The 20,369-nt window shown below is 39.0% G+C and overlaps 1 pseudogene; it reads left to right on the forward strand.

Moving 5' to 3' along the window:
- The first annotated feature begins 5,636 nt into the window (after positions 1-5,636).
- LOC149227534 (protein EXORDIUM-like 2) lies at positions 5,637-7,364 on the forward strand (annotated as a pseudogene).
- Positions 7,365-20,369: the final 13,005 nt, after the last annotated feature.

A 20,369-nucleotide genomic window follows, 5' to 3' on the forward strand; every position in this document is an offset into this window, starting at 1 on the left:
TTCAGATCTATCAGATCCATCAGATCCGCAGCAGCAATCAGTTCCGCCAGATCGGCCATTCAGATCTCTCAGATCCATTAGATCCGCCATCTAGTCTAGAAGTTTAGGTTCTATAGCTATCGCAACAATCAGAGCCTCCATTCAGATTTGACTAATTGTGTGGGTTCCTACACCTAGGCGTGATTTTCGCAGGACTTTGGGCAGCATTGACATTTCTGGGATTCGGCTAGTGCAGTATTCCTAAGCAAGAAGTAAAACTCCATTCAGAGTAAAAAAAAAAAAAAGTCTGAGACTCCCCGGGGCACTTATTGGTGACTTAGCCCATAAGAATCAGGTCGACGAGCTGAGCAAGGTGGTACCATTCAATTGTTAGTGCCAAAAATTTCGGGCAATCCCAAATTTCAAGTACATCAGATTGGTGCATGGTACAAACTGGAGCTCAAGCTATGGCCAATGAGAGGATTGACAGCCTTGAAGCACAATTGAAAGATGTCATGTTGCACGTGAAGAACTTAAATGAAACACTCTCTAAGGGCAAGGTGGAGGAATGCGCAGAGGCATATATTGGCAATGAAAACATTGAGGGCGAGTCTAGCCAATCTCTTGACCTCTTTGGCACCCACCAACAATCCCATCCGCGACCACCCAAGCTGGACATGTATAAATTTGATGGCTCTCACCCAGCCGCATGGATAGCACAAATGGAGCAATATTTCACACTGAATTACATCCTCGATGATGCGACTCAGATTAGTGTGGGTATCATGTACTTGGACAATGAAAGATGGCAATGGTGGAAATGGCATCAACGTTGCTATGGAAGGCCCTTGACTTGGCAGACATTGAAAAAAGCTCTTACGGACCGCTTTGACCATGAATCTGATTTTTTGGGTCATCTCAATAAGCTCTGACAGAAAGGAACAGTGAACGAATATATTGCAGCCTTTGAAGCCTTAGCTTTCCGCACTGGAGGTCTACACGATGAGTTCTACGTGGAATGTTTTGTCAGTGGTTTCAAAGAAGCCATACAAGCCCATGTCCGACTGCACCACCCTATCTCATGGTTGCATGCTTGCAGGATAGCTCGTGAATTCGAACGAGTGTTAGCAGCCCAGTCCAATCGCCCAAATTTCATCTCTAAGGGTTGCCCCACACAGGCTCAAAGCACTACCCAAACACTCAAGGTTCAAAAGGTGTCACAAGCAAAAATGGCAGAAAGAAGAAAGCAAGGATTGTGTTAATATTGTGATGATAAATACTCCCTGGGGCATAAATTCAAGGAGCCCAAATTCTTTCAAATTGATGCTACTGATCACAGTCCATCGGAGGAAGCCCCACCACTTGAGGAACCAGAGGAGGAAGAAGAGGACAACCAGCAGGAAAATGTACCGGAAGAACCAGTTATCTCGTTGCATGCTTTGGCAGGGATTTCTTCTCCCCAAACTCTCAAAATCAGAGGTTTTTTTAAGCATCACCCAGTAGTAGTCTTGATTGATAGTGGCAGTACACATAATTTTATCCATCAAAGAGTCGCGGAAGCAGTGCATTGTTTTGTCCAAGCAGTTTCTAACTTCTAGATCCAAATTGCTGATGGGGGGACAATGAAATGTGAAGGCCGCTGTGAAAATGTCAAACATCAAATGGGAGATTATCAGTTAAAGACCCACATGTTTGCCATACACACGGGAGGGTGTGACATTGTCTTAGGTGCTGAATGGCTTCGCACATTGGCCAATCACAATGGATTTCCAAGAGTTATATATGAGAAATTTTCCTGTCTCCACCCACCTATTGAGGGATTCTAGGAGAAAACCATCTCCACCCCCAACCCTTGGGATTTTCCTGAGACAACCTCACCCGGATCCAAAACCTTCCAGCAATCCATAGCTCAATCGAAAAGAATCCCATCACACCATGGCTATCTGGAAATGACAAGGAAAGTTTGAAACCACTGTCAAGAAGCCAGCAAAATCCATGCCATTGATAGCAAAGAAACGAAATACACACATGCATATGCCTTGCATGCCAAAACCAGCTAGGAAATCATACATGCAATCTGTTACCTGCAATTATTCCAGGTGAAGATTCCCGATTCAACCTTTCCTTGCTTCATTTGTCTTCCTTGTCCTTCCTTTGCTTTCCTTCTCCTTCATTTGCTTGCTTTCTTTCCTTCTCTTCTTGGTGCTCTTCTCCTCTCTAAGACTAACTCCAAAACTAAACTGACAAAAGGCTACCAACTGATGCTCTTATGTCTGTTTATTTTTTATGCATCTAATTCTTCATTTTTCCATTATTTTCCTTCAATTTCCTCCTCACATGCAACCTATGGCCTTTCACCTCCCTTTTCTCCCGATTTCCTTTATTTTCATAAAAAAATGTCAATTAAAGCCTCTTTTTATTTTCAAAGCCTTTGTCATTTCCTTTGCCAATTCTCCTTTAGCCATAAACACACGAAGTGATGCCCACTAGGATATTTTGCCCAACATTAAGCTGGAATAAGTGTCCCTTAACCTTTGTCTTATTTTTCCTTTATTGACTTTTATTACATGAAATTTTAACTTGGGGCTTGTACATAATGCTCAAAATATATGCTTCAAACATGATACCTTGGCATATTTGTCATAATCTTTTTATTGTAATGTTCGACACTGTGAAACTTGGAGGAGATAAAGAATAAATCTCTATGCATCTATGGTAAAGCTTTGGGAATTTGATTCACTATAATTTTGGAGATGTGCCCTATGCAATTTAGGGTTACTGAATAGTCATGAAATTAGCTTCAAACAAGTTAGTTTGGATTTTTTGCTATCGCTTTTCTAAAATATTTGGCATTTAGAACATTCCAAATGCCAAATATTTTAGAAAAGTGATAGCAAAAAATCCAAACTAACTTGTTTGAAGCTAATTTACGTCCCACACTACATTAGCTATGTGGTCAATATTAATTATTTCTCTAAAGCCTTCCAACATGGCACCCCTCTATCGATCATTGTCACCATCTCCTTCTGCGTAACCATGTACTCGCTTCCAATACTCCCCCTACTTAAACCTCATCCCTCTACTCTTCTCTTCAATCTCACAATCGTCTTTTCTTCCCTACTCTATTGCACAACCAGTTTTTGGCATTATTGTAGCTTTATTCTTTCATAATTGTTGTTATAAGTGAGTTCAATTCCTTTGGATCTCTTCTGATCAATCCATAGTGATAGTGATAGTGAAGGTCACAAGGTATAATATCAACTCCCTTCAAATGGTTGCCAATGGTTCGCGGCGTCGACTAACTGTGATCTTGCAGATGGGTGTGTTTTGTATGGAAATTGTGTGCATCTGTTGTTGATGCTAGACATTCAAGGAAAACTTGTTGTTTTGGTGGTAGAGACATCTCTTGTTTTGACTTACCATGATGATCCTCTGCTCTCTGCCAGTGGGGTTATCCATGTCCATTTCATTTGGTAAGGGAAGTTCACCGCTGTTCAACGCTCCATTGTGGATCATATTGAATGTCACAAGTGTAATAATTATAAACACAAAGCATGTGACTGTACAAGTAGCACAATAGGGATTCCCAAGAAAGCATGTGACTGTACAAATAGCACAATAGGGAGTGGAAAGCAAACTCAATGAAGTAGGTCGATGCCTACAAATATTTGAAGCGATGGGGATTGGTTTCTATTGTAGGTTGGTGCCTTCAAATATTGTAACAAAGGGGATCAGTGTCTCATGTAGATGCCATTGATTCTAATGTATATAATTAAGGCTTCTGTACTAAGAGAACATAAGTGAAGGTACATGTCATATAATAAAGAGTTAGAATTTTGCTAGCAAAACTTAAACAAATATGCATAACTATTGATAGATCAGTCAAACAAGTGCATTCCTAATGCAAACGCCGTGTGTTAACTTTTAAGGACCACTACTATAACTACCTTGACAAATGGAGGTAAGTAACGATGGAGAATACTCACCATCTACAAGTGAAGTATTATATATAGTGGGAGTTTATTGGAGAATAGAGTTTATTGTAGTAGTCACTATAGGTAGGAGATCACAACCAAATGTGAGAGGCAATATGGAGGTTGTAAAACTGAATGAGTTAGGGATTTCATTAGTGTTTAGTGAATGGAAATGAAAAAAATAGGATGGTGTATTTTGTTTAGTAGAACATTACATTGACGATCATGGAAAATTCTTCAAGTTGAGAATACATTTGATTTGGATCAAACAATGAATATAGTGTGCTAACTATATAGATTTTCTACGTGATTCATGACTTTTAGGAATGCTAGAATATATGCTCCCTTTACGCTGCTTTTGAACTTGGACTAGGTTTCTTGATTTTTAGAACTAGACTAATTAATAAAATTAAAATTTGTCTGCATGTGCAAAACCTATAAAATTATTGGTGAAGTCTATATTTTATTGACATTTTCCCAAGTATTTCCCTTGACTTGGATTCAATTTTTCTCAAAGCTAAAAAGTAAGCTTAACCAAGAAAAGAGCTTAAGAAATGATTTAGCACAAGCGCACATGGCAAACTGTTTAAAGAAGTGACAAAAGTGGATTAAAGTGTCATTAAATTAAATAGAAGCCGTAAACATTGATTAATTTTATAAAAGATAAGGACATGGATAACATATCTCAACCGCCTAGCCTTATAACAATATATTTATGTTGAGTAATAGGATGCTATATCTTTTATTTAGCGTCAGTTAAACTTAGCCCCGCGCCTCCAGCTGTAGGTAACCCACGACCACAAGAGACACGGCGGGATAGTTGTCTCCACTGAAGGATAGTGGAGACGCACGCGCATCCATGAGGAAGAGGAGATTGGGAAGGAAGTAGGAAATTAGGAATATCTCCATCCTCTCACCTCACCTCACCTGCACGCACCACATCACTTTTTCTAACGGAGGATTTGGCATTTGGAACTACTTTACCTACGCGGTGAATATTAATTATTTCTGTAATGCCGGCCAGCATGGCACCCCTCTGTCCATTGCTGTCCCCACCTCCTTCTGCGTAACCGCGTCCTCCACAACTCCCCCTACTTAAGCCTCATCCCTCAACAATGCTCTTCAATCTCACAACCATCTTTTCTTCCCTGCTCTATCCCACTACCAGTTTTTGTACCTTCATTCTTTCTTGATTGTTGTTATAAGCGAGTTCGATTCCTTTGGATCTCTTCTGATCGATCCATAGTGATCGTGAAGGTTGCAAGGTGTTTTACCAGCTTGCCTTCAAAATTCAAATGGCTGCTTGTGGTTCGCGGCTTCGACTCACTGTGATCCTGCGGATGGGCGTGTTTTGTATGGCGGTATTGTGGGCATCTGCTGCTGCTGCCGGTGGACAGTCCAGGAAACTTGCTGCTTTGGTGGAAGAGGCATCTGTTGTTTTGACTTACCATGATGGTCCTCTGCTCTCTGCCAGTGGGGTGATCCCTTCCATTTGATTTGGTATGGGCAGTTCACCCTTGTTCAACGCTCCATGTGGGGGAGGGATTTTGTACAATCTCTTGGGGCAAAGACGTCAGAGGGAACAGCAAATCAGCCCCCGCCTCCACTTGGTGGAAGACCACGCACAAGTACGAGGGCACCCACTCTAACAACAAGGCCGCCCCATCCACATCCAGTGTTGTAATGCTTGGAAAACAGAAGGTGGACCAACAATACTCCCTCGGCAAGTCACTCAAGAGGACTGACATTGTTGCTCTGGTTGAAGTTGCCCTCAAGTCGGGGGCTCTGCCTCCAAGGAAATCACCTGGAAATTCCAATGCTATGTACTTGGCACTCACCTCCGAGGATGTCACCGTGGAGGGTTTCTGCATGAGCTCCTGCGGATTCATGCCAATCTCAATCTCAATGTATTATCAAGTACAGGAAGCCGAATGATGCAGGGGAAGGAGGAGAAGCATGAGCAGCTAATTCCTACGCGTGGGTTGGGAATTCTGCGAGTCAGTGCCCTGGACAGTGCGCGTGGCCGTTTCATCAGCCCATGTATGGACCCCAGACTCCTCCCCTGGTGGCACCAAACGGAGACGTGGGCATCGATGGCATGATCATCAACATTGCCGCTGTTCTGGCAGGAGCAGCCACTAATCCATTCAACACGGCTACTTCCAAGGGGATGCCGCTGCACCTTTAGAGGCCGTCTCCGCCTGCTCCGGAATATATGGAAAGGGGGCTTACCCGGGCTTCCCCGGGGAGCTTTGATGGATAAAACAAGTGGGGCGAGCTACAATGCCCGCGGAGTTAATGGACGGGCATATCTGCTGCCGGCTATGTGGGATCCGGCTACCAAAGCCTGCCGTCCTTTGGTATAATCATTTTTGTAATCCTAATCCTACGGGCGTAGGAAGAAGAAGACGGTGGTGCATCCACTATGCCTGTAGATGCGTCCCGACATGTATATTTATTCTTTTATTCTTTTAAAAAGATATTATAACACATTCTTTCAATCTGTTTCACATAAAATTTTCCCCATACCTATTGAAACTTGTTTGTTTCTCATCCATATTATGTGCATTGTGGAATTCCAAAGGTCCCCAAATGTTTTATTCTGAGCTTCTTTTCCACGCCATATCTCAAGGGGTTTTCTTCTGCAATGTTGAAGCGGGTAGGTTGTTCTGCACATATGCTATGTCAGAGACTGCCTCTGCATGGAAAGAGTTCAACAATCCAGCACCCTTGAGCATGCACCTTATTCCTCTGTAATCAAATTCTGCTGCAGGGAATATAGGATAGTATACTTTAGCTTTACCCCTTAAGGTGTGCGAAACTTAAAAACTTTTGATGCATAAATCAATCGAAGGAGTGCTGGACAATCCTGCTGCGTTTCTTCTGTTCACATTGTCCAGGACTTGGACGGAAAATGGCAGGAGTTCATCCAAGTTATAAGAAGAGTTAACAGGTCGAAACGAGCACTGTGTTGTTGCTTGAACAGATGAATGGTGGTTCATGTTCACAACACAGCCCACAATGGCAGAATGCCAACTCGCAGAAGATGTTTGATAATTCGGGGCTGAATTAGTAGAAACCTTGTTGTAGTTTGTGAGATCATCAAACACATAATTTCCATTACCTTCTAATGCCATGATAACTAAATTCCTATCTTCTCAAACTTATAACAATGACATCACTCTCCTCACCAGCAAACCTATGGACCTTGGACCTTGGGTTGAGATCAGCAAACTCTTAATGGCCAGTCCCCAATACTAGAGCAGAATCAACATCTCACGACAATTTGGAACAGAGTGTAATAAATGAAAAGCAGGGTATTTATTTACCAACTCAGAAGCAGACCCGGCAAAGAGCTTTCAGATAATTCTGCAATCTGCTCATTGCCCGCCTTGGGCTTTGCTCTTTGTCAAGGGCTGGCAAGTCTAATGGATACGCTGTTGAGGAATAGGATGAGATTTTCTATATTTACAGTTGCTTTCGTCTTCGATAAGCATGCTGCAATAGACTAAAATGCTAAAATAGAAATATCATATTGAAAATTTGAAGTTTAAAATTCAGCTAAGTAGGTAAAAAATTGGGATATCTGAGGCATTTTCTTCATACGAGGCATTTCCTCCCGTGTTTCCACTATGTTGCCCGGGGCGGTGTTGCACATTTTAAAGCACAGAATGAGGTTTAATGCACATTCATCTATTTAGGAGAGCCCTTGTTGCCGAAAACATTCTGATTCTGAGGACCATATCTACTAAACGTCTCTGTCAAGATATCATCAAGAAATAAATTGAACTCTTTTCATATCTACTAAACGTCTCTGTCAAGATATCATCAAGAAATACATTGAACTCTTTTCGTTTGCAAAAATGGATAACAACTCTCAGAAAGAAATATTCTACTGATCATCTTTTTGGAAAGATCAGCTCTTGTGTTATTCTTCTCTGTGTTAGGTAACTCTTTAGCATGTAAGATGCCCAATCGGGAAAATTTAGATTATGGACGGAACCTTGGAGAGAGGGAAAGGAGGTTTACAAAGTTTCAGTGGAATTTAAGACTCAGCTATCTCAACAGGGTTATGAAACACTCGCTGATGGTTGAGATGAGAACAAGGCATATGTTTAGTCCTCAGGTTGGACATCAAAGCGGAACTAGGGTCTCCAATGAAATCTTACAAAAGAATGGAGTGCTTAAGTGTGCAAGAAATAATGAATAATTACGAGTAGCCAGTTACCCTACTTATCTATATCTTCACCCTTTAGATAGTAGTATACCATTATTCTACTGTTATGGAGACACATTGTAATATTAGTGTCAGGCCTACGGGATGAGGGAAGCAATAGGGATTTTTAAGAGCTTCAGTCCTTCAGTAGGAATAGACTATAGTACTTAGAACTAGATAATATCCTTATACTGACTCCTTTTTCCTAAGTTGTTCACTAGACCTATTATAACTTGATACTAGTGCTAAACCAAGGCTCCTACAAGACTACCATAACAGAAAATGTAAATTCGATTCTTGGTCTTACGTTGTACAATAGTACATTAAGAGTCTTCGAATTGGATTCTTTATAGTCATCTAGCAAACCCCAGCCCGAAGAGGACCCGTGGTGTAGTTGAGACCTATCAAAATTGAAAATGACTCACACTCAAGCAAAGAAGTATTGGGCAAGTAAAGAGTCAATTGTTGGCACTACACTTATGTTTAGCATTCATTTGTGTTACTCTGTACACAATACAAAATTGTGAGAATAATGATCAAAGTTGACCAATTCTCCAATAAAACACATTAAAGTGGGTAAGTGATCAATTTACACAACGTGTTCATACATGCTTACTAGACTAAGTCCGAATAACCATGAATATTTGTCACACAAAATCTATCATAAGACCCTTATTTAGTGTCCATCCTATACATACATATAAAACAATGTTAATCTTTCTTTTTGTGTCAAGTTATCTTTTAGTGCAAATCAATTATTTGGACAATGCCTCATCTTTTGCACGTCCATACAAATGTAAAACACCCGTCCCCCCAAATTAGGAACTCTTATGTAACTCTTGTCATGCTTTGTGTTATGTAGATATACTCACATGCAGGGCCTAGATTAGCTTCATATTAGACCATTTTTATTATTAGCATGTTGCTTTCAGATGCTCAATCAACTCATGGAAAGAAAGGAACTGTGAATCCTACAGAATAATCAAGGTTCAAAACTAAAAACCAGAGGGAAAAATGAACTAGATATTGTAGATGAGGACGTCAAGTAATTTATATCTAAGTACTTACAAATGCAATAGGCTCATCAGGGGTCGTATCAAAATCTAAGTTTTCTAGATCAAAATATGAAGTTTGATGCATTTCCTTTTCATGTCCATTCCCTCCAATCCAACAACAATCAGACAAACCAGGGATGTTGTTCGTTTCTTCAACATTCTCCTTACAATATCCATTTCCAAGTATCTCCACATTAACTGAATGACCACATCTTATTCCATCCAACCCCATAGCAATTTCTGTCATGACAAATGATTTTATCATCGGACATCCCCTGGGCACTTGAACGATCACCTCGTGGATTCGATCAGCAGAAGGAATGGTGGCTCTCTTTAAGATGATTATAATAGCAAGTATTGGTTGTCCTACCTCACTAGTGTGGCAGATATGGTAAAGTATGAAAGTGTTAATGGTTAGTCACGGGAGTTGTTAATGACTGGGATCTTAGGGCCTCTTCGCGTGAAGCCTTCCATTGTTATGGCTCTTACGGGATCAATTGTCCTCCACTATGGAAATTCTAATTGAACTTGGCCAATTGTTTCTATGGATAATGAATCAGTAGCCTTCAAAATCAATTGGATTTTTTAAAGTAACCTAGCGTTAATTTGGCTCACCCTTCCAAAATTCAGTCTGCTCCTGCATCAGTATATATTTTCACTCCTCCAAAATTTAGTTTAATTTTCTAGGATTTTGTCCTATTTTTGGTTGAGGTATACTAAGACGTGTTAAATAACTATTTCTAATACAAATTTATATGCAAAAAAAAAATGGCAATAACACTATTTTTTTAATAAGTATGCATCTTATTCTTAGATTTGTATATTAATAAATCGATTGCTTTGTTTTTGCATGTATTCTTACCAGAACAACTCAATAGACACTTGCTGAAGATTTGTTGGAACAAGTTAGAAGACATTAACACTTGCATTTTAACAGGTACAAAATATACATTGTACATTGTACATATACTATGTTATACATATACATCGATAGAATTAAGAAAAGGAGCAGTGAAGTATTTTATAAAATGTTTAGCAAGAAACGATAAGGAAGCAATAATGTCTTATCAACATGAACTCCACGAAGAGTCATTAACAAAAATGCAACATCAGTGATCGTGATTTGTATTTAGCAAAAATGTGTAGATCAACTTCAATTGATATACCTCTAGAATCTCGAGGACTATGGGGAGACAGTTTTCTATATATTGGTTATCAAATTGGTTGAAAATTCCAATTAGACTTTGGTCCAAAACAAAATTGAAAATGTATTTGCACTTTAATTCAAAAATTGCAACAAATACTTATGACATACTATTTCATGACGAAGATCCTATAAATGGCCACTTTGAGCCATTGCTTTGCAAAAAAGACCATATCATGGATTCTGCCTTCTGGCAACAAACCAACACTTTGCATGAACAAATTAACTTATGCATCTTTGAACATCAAACATTTCGGGCCATGACCAGCCTCAGTAGAGTGCCCATGTTCAATAGCATATATGGTGAGAGTGCATTTGAAACAATTTGTTATCTTCTAGATAATGAATATTGTGTGCCACGCCTTCGACTGATCATTGAAAAAAAAATGCACAATGACATTGCAATTGCAGTTCAAAATGACCCATTTGCAATTAGATGCATAGTAGAGCATATATACTCTAGTTGTATAGAAAAGTATAAAAAGATAACTACTTGGCAGGAATACATAAAACAATTAGCATTGCCCTATAACAAAGGAAATATTGAAGGTGATATATTTGTCTTTGCTTTGTTAAGCAAAATTCTAAACATACATTTCGTCATTTGGTCTGCAGTTACAATGTCCATGTTCAGGGAAATATGTAATTCAAAAACAATACTTAGAACTTTGAACATATTGCAATTTGAAACAAGTACAGTCAATGTCTACTATGAACCTTTACAAAAAATAGGCAAAATTGAAAGTCAAATAATAGGTGAACTTGGTGCAACAGAATTCAAAGCATCTGAAGCAATAGTTGATCTTGGTGCAACCCAATTCAAAGCATCTTATAGCCTAAAAAAGTACAACAAAAGTCTATCTTTGTGTCTTGTTAAAGACATTATTCGAAGGAAGTTGAAAACACAGAAAATCAAACTTGCCTATAATACAAAAACAATGAAACAACACATAATGCTATAATATTTAGAGCATCGATCCACAAAAACATCTCATGTTCCAATTGACATTGACACTGAGGATACTGTCATCTTTGAATCTATGTAGTGCTTGAAAAATAGTGTTGCGAACAAGCCTGAAGCAATAGGTCAACTAAATGCAGGAAAATGCAAACCATGCTCTTCCTCAAAAAAAAAAAAAAAATCACTTGTCTTTGCATATGCTTAAAGATGTTATTTGAAGAAACCCGAAAACACATAAAATACAGCTTGCATATAATACAACAATAATGAAACAATAAGTGGTACTAGAAGATTTGTGTCAGTCAAGATCAAGAAAAAGATTAAGGAACAACTCAACGCAATTATCAATGTCTGAACAAAAATATCGAGCACAGATAAATGATACACCTATCTTTCATTGTTCAATATGTCAAAGAACCTTCTTTAGAAGAGAAGTTTTTTCGATGAAACAAGTGAACCAAAAAACACATGCAAAAAACATTTGCAAACCACTAGCTTGTTTCCATCAACATGAAAAACCTAGTTTTGAAAATGTCGAAAATAGAAGTTGCTTCATTTATAGGCTTTGCAAAGAAGCATTTTCAAATGACACAATCCCTAAATACGCAGTTCCTGCAAAAATAAGAATAAATAAAGCCACTAGAACCGATCACAAAAACATTGATTCATGGTTTCACTGATCCACATACTATCCATGGCCTTGTAAATAGGAAAATTAATATTGCACCTGTTGCAGGCTATGTGCCATTATGAATTCTCCAAGATAAATACTTAGAAGAAATTGTTCTTCCATCATTGTTTTATGGAAACAAACACCCAAGTGATCTGTCGAAAAACTTCACATATCAAAAAATATGTCAATGGGAAGTCCTGCGTAAAACTCATGACTTTGCTTACCATACAACTAACCTATTTTATAAAGCAATTCACATTATCATAAACCAAGTATTGAATGTTATGTGGATTAGAATTAGAAAAGGTTAGCTGAAAGGAAGAAAACTACTTGCAAAAGATGTCAAATCCAAACCTATTCATCAAGTCTTGGTAGCTATCCCAACTTTTGGGATTACCTAGAAGAGCTAGGCTTACCAAGCTATCTTCTGCAATATTAACACTAACCCCACCAAGTTCATCACGAACTTGTGTAAATCTGATAAGATATTGCGAGATAGTGTCATTCTTTTGCATCTTGATATTTCGAAGTTTATCACTGAGTTCCAGTTTCCTAGGGTCACTACTATTCTCGAATAGCTTTGTCAGTTCCTTCCACATCGCAAAAAGAGTTTCTTTTCCATGGATATTTGATACAATGTGGTCTCGTACTCCCTCCAATATTATTCTCCTTGCCTTGGCTACATATTTCTTCCATTGGGCTAGGTTATGTGCATTAGATGCTTGTTGTTTTGCAACATTTGTCTTGACATATTCTAGCAATCCATTGTCATCCAACAAGGCCTCCATGCGATCCTTCCATGCAATGAAAGTAGATCTGACTTCCAATGCGTACTCTAGTCTCAACCCATTGAAGGTCATCTTCCCAACTCTGAAGAGATCCTACTACACTGAACTAAAAAATTTGAACCTCGTAAGAAACAACTTCGAAATTCTTGTTATAATGTGAATCCTGCTCTATACCATGTATAAATTATGTTGAAGAACTGTAACTTCTCATGAAATTTTAATCTAAATCACTAGAAAAAATCCTACTCTACTACTTTGCAGAATTCAATTCACAATTTAGAACATCAATCACAAACATGCAAAGAGAAATAACACACATGCACATAGTGTTTTTCCAGGGGAAAGCAATCTGCTAAACACCCCTTTGTCTGCTTGCATTAATCACATGAATTGAGATGTATTAAAATTGCTGGCTCAATTTGAGCTCAAATTGCAAGTGAATAACATATATCTCTCTTTTCTCACTCAGAAGCTCTGACCCAGACTTAGTCAATTTCTTCCTCTGCTTGAGCCCCTATTTCCTTACACAATTCATGAGGAAATTAGGAAAATTTCCACCTCCCACATTTACCCACTTTCACCGGTTTTCCCGGGGTAAACATGAGCTGAGGGTCACTATGATAAGTCTCAATCTCCTATATGACCTGAAGGAAGTGGATTCGGAAACTTAAGACCTTCCTGACTTCCCTCAGGTGCTACAGAACCTACAGGAGCAACCCAACCCCTCTAGGTGTCCAACCACTGAGATAACTCTCTTTTTCACTGACCTAGAGCCTCATATTCTCCCTTGCCAAGGAATGCAAGCGAATGTAGCCCTTTAGTCGCACTGATAAGCCTACCTCCATGTGACTGTGGAATTTTCCAATCAGTTCTATGCCAACGACCCTCAATTCTAAGCCACTTTTTCAGGGCCAATACCCAAGCCTTTGCCCAGAGCTTAGTGAAACTTCCAAAAATGATAGATGACATAGAAACAAAGCTCATAAAACAAAACTTGAACAAGGAATTTACCTGACCCCTCCCAACCGGGACTAACATTTCCTCAAACACACGGTGAACATGCAACCTAGAGGTCATGAATTCAAATTTGAACATAATGATCTGAAAACTTACCTGAGGAAAAACAAGAAGGAACAGTGCCTTCTCACAAGAGCTTTCATAACACCAATTAGGTCTCGCATTCATTATCTAGACATTCATTAATAGAAATGTGTTAAGATCCATTCTTAGAACTGTTAATTAACCATGCTTATAACCAGATAGATAACAATGAGAGAACAACCATTAAAGTCACATAATAACAAGTACATTTACTCATTAAAAGAAAGAGGAACTTAGATCTTATTAACCATATGCAAAATCCAACCAAGTTAGGGACTTCCACGTACCACCTGACCAAAGATTGGACTGAATCAAGTCTTTCTTTTAGTCAATCACCCACATTCCATATTCCAAGCATGAATGTGGGATCTCATGGGATAAACCAATCCATAAACAACCAAGCGAATCCAGAGGTTAAACCGCCTCCACCCTCACCATACTGTGATCTCACCTAAACAGATCCTAAGATCACAAAACCAAACTGAGCTTGGATGCCTCATAATTCCTTCACCATTACTTGAGGAATTTTCCTGTCTCCACCCACCTGTTGAGGGATTCCAAGAGAAAACCATCTCCACCCCCAACCCTTGGGATTTTCCTGAGACCACCTCACTCGTATCCCAAACCTTCAAGCAATCCATAGCTCAACCGAAGAGAATCCCATCACACCATGGCTATCTGGAAATGGCAAGGAAAGGATAAAACCACTGTCAAGAAGCCAACAAAATCGATGCCACCGATAGCAAAGAAACAAAAATACACACATGCATATTCCATGCATGCCAAAACCAGCTAGGAAATCATACATGAAATCTCTTACCTGCAAGTATTCCGGGTGAAGCTTCCTGATCCAACCTTTCCTTGCTTCCTTTGCCTTCCTTGTCCTTCCCTTGTTTTCCTCGTCCTTCATTTGCTTGCTTGCTTTCCTCCTCTTCTTGGTGCTAGGACAAAAGGCTACCAACTGATGCTCTTATGTCTTTTTATTATTGATGCATCTAATTCTTCATTTTTCCAATATTTTCCTTCAATTTCCTCCTCACATGCAACCTGTGGCCTTTCACCACCCTTTTCTCCTAATTTCCTTTATTTTCATAAAAAATGTCAAGTAAAGCCTCTTTGTCTTTTCAAGCCTTTGTCATTGCCTTTGCCAATTTCCCTTTAGCCATAAACACACGAAGTGATGCCCACTAAGATATTTTGCCCAACATTCAGCTGGAATAGGTGCCCCTTAACCTTGGTCTTATTTTGCCTTTATTGACTTTTATTACATGAACTTTTAACCCAGGGCTTTTACATAATGCTCAAAATGTATGCTTCAAACATGATAGCTTGGCATATTTGTTATAATCTTTTTATTATAATGTTTGAGACTATGAAATTTGGAGGAGACAAAGAATAAATATCTATGCATCTATGGTAACTTTGGGAATTTGATTCACTACAATTTTGTAGACGTGCCCTATGAAATTTAGGGTTACTGAATAGTCCTAAAATTAGCTTCAAACAAGTTAGTTTGGATTTTTTGCTATCAGTTTTCTAAAATATTTGGCATTTGGAACGTTCCAAACTACTTTAGCTATGCGGTGAATATTAATTATTTCTCTAATGCCTTCCGACATGGCACCCCTCTATCCATCGTTGTCCCCACCTCCTCCTGTGTAACTGCGTCCTGGCTTCCACTACCCCCCCTACTTAAACCTTCCCTTCAATCTCAAGACCATGTTTCTTCCCTGCTCTATTCCAAAACCAGTTTTTGGCATTATTGTAGCTTCATTCTTTCTTGATTGTTGTTATAAGAGAGTTCAATTACTTTGGATCTCTTCTGATCAATCCATAGTGATAGTGATAGTGAAGGTCACAGGGTATTTTATCAACTTCCCTTCAAATGGTTGCTTGTGGTTCGCGGCTTCGACTAACTATGATCTTGCAGATGGGTGTGTTTTGTATGGAAATATTGTGTGCATCTGTTGTTGATGCTAGACATTCAAGGAAAACTTGTTGTTTTGGTGGCAGAGCCATCTGTTGTTTTGACTTACCATGATGATCCTCTGCTCTCTGCTAGCGGGGTGATCCATGTCCATTTCATTTGGTATGGGAAGTTCACCGTTGTTCAATGCTCCATTGTGGATCATATTGAATGTCACAAGTGTAATAATTATAAGCACAAAGCATGTGACTGTTCAAGTAGCACAATAGGGCTTCCCAAGAAAAGCAAGAAATAAGATATTACCAAACATAGAGAACAATGTGCAAAGATATGGAAATGAATGCAACAAAAATAGGAGTGTGGACTTTATCTATATTCTCAATGCAAATCAAGAAAATGGTTTATTGATAATGGATATTAAAAACACATGACAAGGGATCATAGTAAATTTCTTACTCTAAAATAAGGAAAGGAGGCAATGTTGCCTTTGGAGAAAATGCATCAACAAGGATAGTTGGAAAGGGCAGGAGTGAGCCTTGATCATGGAAATACTAAACCTCATAATTTCTTGTACGTTAAAGGTATACAACACAACATTCTAAGTCTATTTCAAATTTGTGATCAAGGATATGAGCTCATATTTCATTCTGTTATTACTCAGGTTGTTCCCCAAAAGCAGTGGGAAAAGCGAATACGGCCGAGGTAACCACTAACCAATCTTTTAGATGCAGATTCTAGCCAATCTGCAGCCGGAGAGGGTTCTCTATTTATGATTTTAGCTTTGCTTTGCTATATGTCAGGCTAGTTATGAAGCACAAGTTTTGTTTGATTTTGGATGGTGACATTCAATAGAACAGGGCTGCAGAGTACGAGAAGTTCAGACCATTGGGTTAATGGAGTCAACGAAGATAAACTTCTGGGTATGGTTTCTTTGACAGAAGGAGGGACTACAGAGCAAGATGATTACCCATGGAACAATTTTCAAGCTGGAATAAGGTGAAATGGAGTCATTGAATGAAAGGCAATTAAGGATCTTTCATTATGCTAACAGAGGGAAAATGAATAAATATCACCAAGGAGCAGTTAAGAAGTCCTTAATTATATTCAGAGTGTAAGAACCAGGGAGACAGGAGCAGTCAAGAATTCCTGCCTATGGTAGTCCTGAAAGAAAACATAAAAATTGACAGGAATTGAACACAGAGTACAGCAAAGTAAATTCTGGGCTATTCTTTTTTCCTGCAATTTAGAACATGATACTTAGACGATATATAAAACTCAGAAATAGTAAAACAAGAGTTAAAAGACTTATTGATCCATGCGATAATCCAAGAATTCTGCAACATGGGTTTCTGCCATCAATTCCATAACCAAAGAGTTCATCAGCAAAGCATTCCGGCAATCTTTATTCAAAAGAGTTCTCAAATTTACAGCACAGGTCCAGAATGATATTCACCAAACAAAAATACATCTCTAGGGGAGGTATTTATACAAAAAGAGTTACAAAATATCTCATAGAGAAAATATCAAGCAATAACTTCATCCATCTACTTCTTCAAAGGAAGTAAATGACATTGAAAACCGAGCGCAATGAATGTAGGAGTAATTTCCGTTGTACTGGCTGCCTTAGGTGGTCAGATATATTTGACTTTTTAAGTCAACAAGTCGGCTGGTAGCTGTCTCTTTATTTTGCGTTCCTGCGTTGTTGTCCCGACCCTCCCATCTGTGCCTGATTCCGTTTTAATGCGTTTTGGCGCAACTTCCTTCCTATGTTGTTTTCATTTTTGTGATATGTGGCACGTGCATTGAATTTGATTAAATGCAGATGGTCAAAAAGAGAACTAAAACTACATTGGTAAAACCTCTAACATGCTCTGCCACCATTGGTCTGTTGGCAACTGGTGTCTTTGTAGTTTTATCAATATTTCATCAGCTTCGATATACCTGTAGAAATTGGGCTGGATTTCAGAAAGATGTGTTATTTCATGCTGAATATAGAACAGATTTTCCAACTTGTCATATAAGCTCTGTCCAGAGGGAGGTACTATGTCTTCTGAAGTGCTTGATGATGCTGTGATCTGATTGGTAACATATGTATTCACCCTGTGAGCATATTGTTCATGTGTCAACAGTCTCTGGCTGCTAGTTAACAAACTGGGTAGACCCTTTTGCTGCAAGACTGTATACTTTTCTGTAAAAGCATTTATTTCTATCTGCATTTCTTGACACTTTCTCTCTAGATTTTGTATAAAATTCTTCATAGTCAGCACCTTTTTAACTGTCAAAATGGTACCTGTTCTGTCCCTGATATCTAGGGCTGCTAATTGTTCTTTGGTATGAGTATTTAAAAAATGAGTTAGTCTATTGGCTTGTTCGGGCATGTTCTTCAATAACGCTTTGACCTTTTGAATCTCTACTTGGGCCATTTCTATCAATTCAGTTTGCTCATGGATAGTCTATATTGATCTCCATTGATCAGTGATGGACTGACCAATTTTAGTCCACAAAATTGTTTTGATTTCTGATAGAGTTTTATGAAGAGTAAGATCTTTCTCCAAGGATTTTACCTTATTTTCCAAGGCCTTTACCTCTCTTGTTTTTTCAGCCACAATTATTTTAGCTTTATCATAGCTTACCTCTAACTTGGGCAGATTTTCTTTGGCTTCCTTTAGTTCTGCCATTTGGAGTTCTAATTCTTTTATTTCCTTCATCATCTTTTCCATGCTCATGTTGGTATCTGGTACTGTTGTTGTTATGCTGAAGTATCTGTGATTGATGTACCTGTTGCTGGAACAGTAGGAGGTACAGCTGTTGTGGTTGTAGGAGGAGCTGTTTCTGGTGGCTGGGAGGTCGACACTCCCTGCTTCTCTTTCATTGCTTTCTCCAATGCCTGCTCTGTTTCTGTTAATCTCTCATTCATCCTCATCAGTAAACCCATCATGTCCTCCTCTACTTTTTTTTGTGCAACAACTGTGGTTTGTGGATGCATTGTAATCAGCAGCTTTAATTGCTTTTTGAGGGCTGCAATGTCTTCCTCCTTCTTTCTTATTAATGCTTGGATGCCTTTGGAATCCTTGGGATCATGTCCCCGCTCTATGATAATTTCTTCTAAGGATTTAATTATGTTATCCTCAGCCAAAGAAGAAGCCTTTTCCAATTCCAATTGGGCAGAAGTATTATGTAATGAATTTTGCAATTTGTGAGCTAATAATGCTTTGTCTGCCAAGGTGGAGTAGACCATTTCTCCGGTTTGTTTATGTAATTCGATCTAGTCCATTGGGTGGATGTCTTTAGAGAGAACTTCCAGATTGTTCCTGATATAATCACCAGCTGACTGTGGCTGCTGCATTGTGGGCTTGAAGTGACTAAGGGTCATTTTTCCTTCTTGTATATCATATGCTGCCATTAACCTTTGTTGATTTGTGGGGGCCATTCTCAGCAATTGATTATAAATTTGGATCCTTATTGGCTCATTTCTAGCCTTTATTTCAGTAAATGCTTTCTTGATATCCGAGCCTTGCTTGCTCTGTTGTTTGCTTTGTGGCCTGGTGGATGTAACCTCCACACCATGCTGCCTCTCTAGCTCTTGCTGATATGAGCTAGTTGATGTTTCCAAAATTGGAGGAGTTTGTTGTTCAGTTCTTCCCTCACCTCTCAGGTTGCCTGTTGTCTCTTCCAAGAGTTCCTCTTCAGAGTAAGGATTTAACCTTTGCCTCTTTTCCCCTTGCTGTTCTGTTGATCCACTTATAGGTGTGTCTTCTTGCCTGTCTCTTTTCTTGCCTCTTTCCTCATTAAGAGGAGTTTGTAATACAGGGATTTCAGGTACCTTTGTTTGTGTTGAAGGACCTTGCCCTTGGCTTTGTTCCTTTGATGTATCTCGCTGGTCTGCCATTATATCTTGCTGCTCTGAATGCAGCGCTTCTTTTCCTTTGGATGTCCCTGTAGGTGGAGTACTTTCTTGGGCAGGCTGTTGTGAAGTTGTAGCAGATGATGTGCTCGCTCCAATGTGTTGAGGCAATTTGAAAGGGACCTGTCCAAAAGAGTCCAGAAAAAGTGTTTTTTCAAGCTCTTTCATTGCTTTTTTCAATTTCTCTTCCTCAGTAATATCTTCTACTAATGTGCCTTCTACCCATTCTTGTTGGTTAGCATATTGTTGAATTTCAGGGATTTTGTGGTGAACATATCCTGTAAGCTTGTTTTTTATTTTTCTATAACTTATGAAATGTTCAGGGTCATATGGTGCCCAATAAAAGCTTTGTTTCAGCATAAGTTGATCCCTTAAAATCTTATCTGCCTCCTCCCAGGCTTCCCTTTTGTTGAAGATAAAAGGGCCCAATTGATTTCTTATCTTGAGCTGTGCCTTTTTCCTAGCTCCATAGAAATGAGTCAAATCTGAACTAATAAATTGCCTGAAGTATTTCAGGGCAAACAGTCTCATAGGGACATACTTTGGCAGCTTGTAAGGGTATAGTTCACAGCCATAAATCCTGATCA

Source organism: Pinus tabuliformis, chromosome J (genome assembly GCF_031772625.1).
Source record: "Pinus tabuliformis cultivar Carrire ecotype Pingquan chromosome J, CPIR1, whole genome shotgun sequence".
Taxonomy (NCBI): domain Eukaryota; kingdom Viridiplantae; phylum Streptophyta; class Pinopsida; order Pinales; family Pinaceae; genus Pinus; species Pinus tabuliformis.